A 7,745-nucleotide genomic window follows, 5' to 3' on the forward strand; every position below is an offset into this window, starting at 1 on the left:
GTATTGACACAGTTGGGTCTTTTAAGTCTTTCAAACAGTGTCCTTTATTCTTTCGATTTACTCTAAGACCAGAAATTCATGAAGACTTAGCTACCCACCTTCTGATGTACCAGAGGGAAGGACTCAGCCAAGTCTGGTCTGATCCGTTTTGTCTTCCTTCCATACAAAACTAGCTCCTCTGGTCGTGTTTACTGTATTTCCTTCTAGGGTGTTCCCTGAAATGTTGCAAACTGTTTCTTGTGAAGAAAGCATACACATTCCCTTTGTTTGAGAGGAAAAAACAAACATGAAAGAGACAAAGACAGGAGCAGGGAGGGGCACGGAGGAATGGTGGAGTCCCAAGTTCACCTCTGAGATGTGAGCTGGTTAAGAAGAGGAAGTGGTGACAATGGGAGCCCACTCTCCACACAAAAGTGCTAAGTTAGCTGAGAAAGACCAACTAGTGTGCACAGCACAATACTCATCAACTTTGAAAGAAGAGTGGAGCGTATCAGAAGTGGAATCGGATGACCTATAGCATCTTCATACCAGTTTGGACAAACACTTGTTAGACACACACGTGTGCAAGACCATATGCTAGGTTTTGGGGGTGCCGGCATGGGGAGCATATTCTTTACCCTCATGAGTTTACAGTTTAGGAAGGGGGAAAGGAGATGCTGACAGAGGATGTTACCCCACTGAGATGAGTCACAGAAGTTAGCTAAGTACACTAATGGGTCTCAGAGAAACAGCACATAACCTCATGCATTGCAAACAGAGGAACTAGAAAGTGACCAAATGCAGAGCCGGGAGGGAGAGCATAACAGTAAGAAATGCAAAATAGTTTGACCTCGTAATAAAGAAGGTGGAGGAGATAGGAATAGGGAAGACCACCCAGAAAAAGTTGAAATTTATCTAAACATTGTTCATATTTCCCTCTGTCTAACACTTAATCAACGAATGTCAACCTATTTCCTATGATCACTTCGGTCTTTGAAAGACATAAATGCGAGTACAAGAAACCATTCCTGTCCACAGGTGCTCACACTCTCTTTGGAAAGACCATGGATTCACTGATTGCACATTTCTGCCAGACCCTCTCCTACGCTCTTGGCCTGCATTAACTCAGGATGACTTATGAGGTCATTACTGTTGTCCCTTTCATTCAGATGAATAAACTGGGGTACAAAGTATGTAAGCAGTGTGCCCAAGATCATGCAGTCACTAGGGGGTAGAGCTAGGATTTGAAGTAAAACCAAATGGTTTCAGAAATCTCCCTTTTCTTACACTCACAAATATCAATTTTTATGTATGTATGTTACGATGTAGTCATACTTGTGGACCTATGAGAGATATAGATGTAAGTACTCATACAAGCACATACCCACATGCAAAGATAGAACATTTTAAAAAATATTTTATTTATTTATTTGAGAGAGAGAGAATGAGCAGGGGGAGGGCCAAAGGGAGAAGCAGACTCCCTGCTGAGTAGGGAACCCTATATGGGACTCGATCCTGGGACTCCAGGATCATGACCCGAGCTAAAGGCAGTCGCTTAACCAACTGAGCCACCCAGGCGCCCACAAATATAGAACATTCGACTGTTTTCTGTAGGGTTAAGCACAAGCCAAACATGCAGGACCTGACCTCCTGGGACCACCCTGCATGCCCACCTTCACCTCCTGTGACTGTTAATTATCCTCAGTTCCAGTCACGCAGGACTCTTTGGGATGTCCCACCTGACCCAACCTTTGCCCATCACAGACCAGCTGTCCATTGTAAGCTAGTGGAGTTTTATTTACTCTTCCATACATAACACAGATCCTACTTACCTGTAACATTTCCTTGAACCTTCTGCAACCAAACACTTATATCCTTGGTTCTCCCAAACTCTTGTGTATGAGTCATTACTGGACTCTTTAGGTTATGTTTTCATTATGTTTTACTACTGGCTATGATCTTTCAGGCGATATATACTTGCTTCTTGTCCTCATCAAATAATACGGTCCCTGATATAAAACCAGTGCTCAGCGCATGTTGGGTGAGGGACAAGAGCTCCTCAGCCCTTCCTTACTGGGGGATGATGGTGGTGATGGCCAACGCTCTCCAGCCAAGAGACCAAACGTTTGCTCCAAGCTTTGGTTTTATTACTACACTTTTTAGGTCTTGAAATGCTGCCTCTTCTTTCCTCATTATTTTTATTTTTGCTTTTTGTGCTGGTGGTTTTGCCTTTATATTTAGTTTGATCCAATCAATATTAAGTCCTATAAAATTTCAGGAATGTTGAAAGGCTCTAAGGATAAGAAGAAGAAGATGTCGACTCTAACCCCAAGAAGTTCATAATCTAGGTGGGGGGTCACATGTGCACACAGAGCATGGTAACCTCCAGGGAAGTGGACGGAGGACAGTGACACACTGTCTGAGGAGATTAGGGAGAGCTTTTCACAAGGGTTGACACTTAAGCAGCATGTTGAGGAATGAGCTGCTAACCAGGTTCCCAAAGTGGGTAGGGCAGCTTGCAAGTCCTCAGGGCCTTTGTGTAGACCAGTCTCCCACACCTCAAACACAGAGATTTTATAAAATATACTCATGAATCCATATCATCATAAAAATGATTTCTGCATTTTAATTTTTAAAGGAATTTTAGGGGCACTTGATTGGCTCAGTTGGTTAAGTGTCTGGCTCCTGGTTTCGGCTCAGGTCATGATCTCAGGGTCGTGAGATCAAGCCTCATGTCAGGCTCTGTGCTCAGCATGCTTAATATTCTCTCTCTCCCTCTGCCCCTCCAAACCACACCCCCCACTCTTGCACACATACTCTCTCTCTCTCTCAAAAAAAAAAAAAAAATGGGTATAAACATTAAAAAAAGAATTTTTAAGGAATTTTATAGCTCAGCTCTTAAGATATTAGTTATGGTTGGCTACGCACTCCCAGTAATCATTATAGGTAACTTAGCTGAGCAAGCATGGAAATAAGAAAAAATAACCCTGAACTGGTATAAACATAATGAACTTTTTAGATTATGAATTATAAATAAACATTAAAGTTGACAGAATCCACGTGTTACAGACATAGCATTTGTTGATTATAATTTTGATGGTTTTAACTTCAAATTTTGGATGCAACAGGTTTTCAGTACTCAGTCACTTAGGTGAGCCCCTAGGCTTTGCAAATCCCCTCCCAGACTGCCTAACAGGTGCTCGGGTTATGCCTGCAGGCTGGAGGGATGCGTGCACAACAAGAAGAAAGCATGCAATGGAAAAGACATGCAAAATAGCCTTCTGCATGACGAAACCATGGAGGTTTTCATATTACTATAGAATAAGTATAAAAGGCATTTTCCCCAAACTCACAGATGGTCTCCATAATGATAATATCTGGTTAATATTAGACTTTTGCTTCTCTTGCTATAAATATGTAAAATTTGCTTTCTGGATGGTTTCCTTTGCTTTCTTACTTAACTGCATTGTCTCACACACTGTTTTTTCTCTTAGAGGTTCTAAGCATTCCGTGCCTCCCACCAAATGCACAATGTATATACAATGTATATATTTACTTTGCCTATTTACTTTGTCTATTGACTCAATATCTGCCTCAAGCCTAGAAGTAGATCTCTTTGTCATGATGCTGTTACTCCATTTCCCCACTCACAGCCTGCCCCATGTCCAGGGGGCACTCCAGCTGACCTCATCTCCCTAAGCCCTGGCATTATATGTTTGCCCCATCAGGAGAGAAGGGTTAATGCCTTTACTTCTGGAAACCCCATTGCTTAGGTTAAGAAAGGCTTTCTGATTTCAGAACACCAGGAAAATGGTCTCTATAGAAAATAAACAAAATTATTTTCTAACGTTCTGCTTTCATTGCCTTAAATAATCTTCTAGGCAGAAAATCTGCCATAATCCAAATTATATCAATTTAAGACTCATTCCTTGACTTCTTAAAACATATTTCAGAACACTGTTTCTTTCTGTGAAGAAAGCTGTGTTTAAATGTTATTACTGTATTAAAGAACATGGTTGTGTCTCACTATTTAAGAAGAGTCACTTAAAATAAAAAGCACACTACGTGTTTTGAGTACATTAAAGTTTTGGATAGTAAAATGACATCCACAGGATTTTGTTTAAATACTAACACTCTCCATGGCATCACATGATAAAATGGTTAGAATGGTTGCACAATACTTTACTCAGATAGGCATGCTTTTGGTGATTGCGTGACAACACAAGACATTGTAAAAGTAGCCTGAATTTAATAATAAAAGAGAAAACAATGGTTATGTAGCTTGGACACAATGATCGACTACTGATTTATTATTGTTATTTTCAATGCTCTGTTTTTAATGTGATGCAGAGTTATCAGTGCAGTATTGAGGCCTCTCTTTATAATGAGACTCCTATGTAAACAGTCACAATTGTTACAGAGGAATGAGTCCAGAAAGGATATTGATCAGAGCTCACTGTAATGTTGTCAGGCTTATGACTTGAGGCAGTGCAGAGAAACTCGCTGTGAATGGATCATTTTTTGCCTTCGAGAGCATTCTTTGATCCTGTCATTCTGTCTTCTTTCTGCTGTTGTGATTACACACATCTTCTTCTCTCTCTGGACCCTCTCAGCCATTCTCAGTGACCACTGCCATCAGAACAATCACAGGGGCTGTGTGATGAAAACCGTGGGAGCTTGTAGACACAAGGAGCCCCAACTGCATCCTGTCCAGTCAAGGTCCTCACAAATGTCAAGGGGACAAGAGGCTAAGCCATTTCCTCTCATGATGACAAAGCAATCTGCCTTCATGAAAAGGGTCACTTTGCGGTATTACCAGCACATTTCAAGGACCGTGTTTGTATCCAGGGGCGTAGATGTAAAATCTGAAGTATAAGTTTTACTTGTGTAATGTTTTGCCAATATAACAGTGTACCTAATGTTTGATATATTGATTTATTAATGACTTTAAACTTTCACAGTTTAACATGGCTTGTAGAATGTCAAAAAATAAGTATAGTTTTGAGTTTGATTTACATTTTTAAAAATAGCACTCTATCAAGGTCTTCATAGTTACCAATCATCAGTCCCTCGGTCCTAGAAGAACCCAAAAAATGATTTTTTTTTAATGTGCAGAGAGATTAGTTAGAAAATTAGAAGTGCAACCACTTGGCTTATTAATCAATAATAATGTTGAAGAAGCAAGATGACTATAATTGTGCAATTAATGTAATTCAGCTCTTCAAGCACACTTGTAAAAGTCAGATCGCTCACGGGTGGTGTACAAACACCAGGAGTGACTTCTGAACCTCTCGCCCACACACCAGGGTCTCTGCTCTGGCAAGTATCTGTTCTCCTCTGCCTTATTTTCCCAAAATAAGAAAGGTGTGTACTTTTAGATATCATATTTGAGAAAAATCAGCATCCTAAGACTGTGGCAATCAGATTAAAAACCAGAAGAACATTAGATATTTACTACCCAAGCAAAAAAAAAGGGCTCGTTAGTGGTTGAGGTGTTGAAGAAAGGGTTAGTGGTTGTGTACTAATTGCCAAAACCATACAAACAAGGACAATATTTAATAACCTGACTGAAACATGAAGCCCTCTTTCCAAGGACAATTTTACCCCATTTACTTCTGATTCAAATGTTCCCTTTACGTCACTTGCTTTTTTTTTTCTGTCCATTTTTATTTTTTTTAATTTTATTTTATTATGTTATGTTAATCAGCATACATTACATCATTAGTTTTTGATGTAGTGTTCCATGATTCATTGTTTGTGCATAACACCCAGTGCTCCATGCAGTACGTGCCCTCCTTAATACCCATCACCAGGCTAACCCATCCCCCCACCCCCCTCCCCTCTAGAACCCTCAGTTTGTTTCTCAGAGTCCATCGTCCCTCATGGTTCTTCTCCCCCTCCGATTCCCCCCCCTTCATTCTTCCCCTCCTGCTACCTTCTTCTTCTTCTTCTTCTTTTTTTTTTTTTAACATATAATGTAATATTTGTTTCAGAGGTACAGATCTGTGATTCAACAGTCTTACACAATTCACAGCACTCACCATAGCACGTCACTTGCTTTTATGAAAGACCTACATTAGTTCTTATTGTCACTAACTGAAAGAAACCTGAGGAGAATGTTCACTTTTAGGGAGAAAAAAAGCTGAAAGGAGAGGAATGTTCAGTGTTGGTTTGGCAGTGAGCTTTTGGAGCAACAGGTGCAGGGGACCAGCAGGAGCGGCCCCCACCCCCCTCCCCTAACCACACCCAGCATCTCAGCAACAGCCCCAGAGCCCTGAGCTGTGTCTACAGGAGTCCGGGCGTCATCTTGATTTAGTTTGTGCATCTGTTAGCAAGATACATCTTAAGCTCTCAGAAAAACCTAAAAGAGGTATTTGGGGGGGGTGCAGTCTGGGAATGCTCAAAAAGTTTTCCATGTAAATTAATGTTAATTGCTTCTTTTTGTGCTATTTTGGCTTAAGGAAGCTTTCATAGGAAAGCTCTGCTTTTTTGGATAGCATTGGAAACCCCATATCTGGTTACTTATTTGTAAAAATCGGTAACATGCTCAAAACCAGTCATCTGCTGACCTTTCTCCTACCAGATCTATCACTTCGATGCTGAGGTGAAGACTTCTCGGTCTGACCCACACGGATTTCCTTGGGCTCCGTTCCCACCCCTTCTGCCAGCTGCTACGCAAACCCCACATCGCCCCTTTTTACCTCTGTGGCCTGGCTTAGGCGAATTGCAGTGTGGCAAGTCCTAATTCTATTCCCTACATGTGTAACCTACACATTTTCAGGGTCCAGCCCACATGCTTCCTCCAGCCTGAAATATTCACACACACTATTAAATGGAATATCATCCTTCCCAGCCACTGCTGGCCATCTCTCCGGGCCACCTGAATGCCTTATGTCACGCGCTGTTTTGCAACATCACTGCGGATGTGTCCTTATTTTGCTGTATGCTCGTCCGGGGAGGTGCTGGTACGTTATTCCCCACGTGTGCTGTGCGTGTGGTGGCTGGTCAGAATGTTCCTGTTGGCTAAACGCGTTCATACAAGTAATTATAAGAATTGTTACATGTGAGGTTTTACATATATTAAACTATCCAAGTGTTCCACCTTCTCTGATGTATTCCTGACAGGGTTCCTATAAACCTAGGACTATAAAAGCAGATCATGAAAACTTACCCAGAAGAAAACTTAGAATGGTGAAGAACCTTACAGATTATATTGTTCAACTTCAGCTACCCTTTCCAGATGCAGAAACGAAAGCCCAGAGAGGAATGGAGATTTGCTCAAGGCACCGAGGAATGGGAAATCCTTGTAGCTTCAAGGGCATGTATTTACTCTCAGGGAAGATCCCAAGGTTCTGTTTTAAAAGAACATGGGTAAATATGATCCAGCAATTGCACTACTGGGCACTTACCCCAAAGATACAAAAGTAGGGATCCGAAAGGGTACGTGCACCCCGATGTTTATAGCAGCAATGTCCACAATAGCCAAACTGTGGAAAGAGCCAAGATGTCCATCGACAGATGAATGAGTAAAGAAGAAGTGGTATATATATACAATGGAATATTATGCAGCCATCAAAAGGAATAAGATCTTGCCATTTGGAACGACGTGGATGGAACTGGAGGGTGTTATGCCGAGCGAAATAAGTCAAACAGAGAAAGACATGTATCATATGACCTCACTGATATGAGGAATTCTTAATCTCAGGAAACAAACTGAGGGTTGCTGGAGTGGGGGGTGGGGTGGGAGGGATGGGGTGACTGGGTGA

The sequence above is a fragment of the Phoca vitulina genome, unplaced genomic scaffold (assembly GCF_004348235.1).
Source record: "Phoca vitulina isolate PV1807 unplaced genomic scaffold, GSC_HSeal_1.0 scaffold42, whole genome shotgun sequence".
NCBI lineage: Eukaryota > Metazoa > Chordata > Mammalia > Carnivora > Phocidae > Phoca > Phoca vitulina.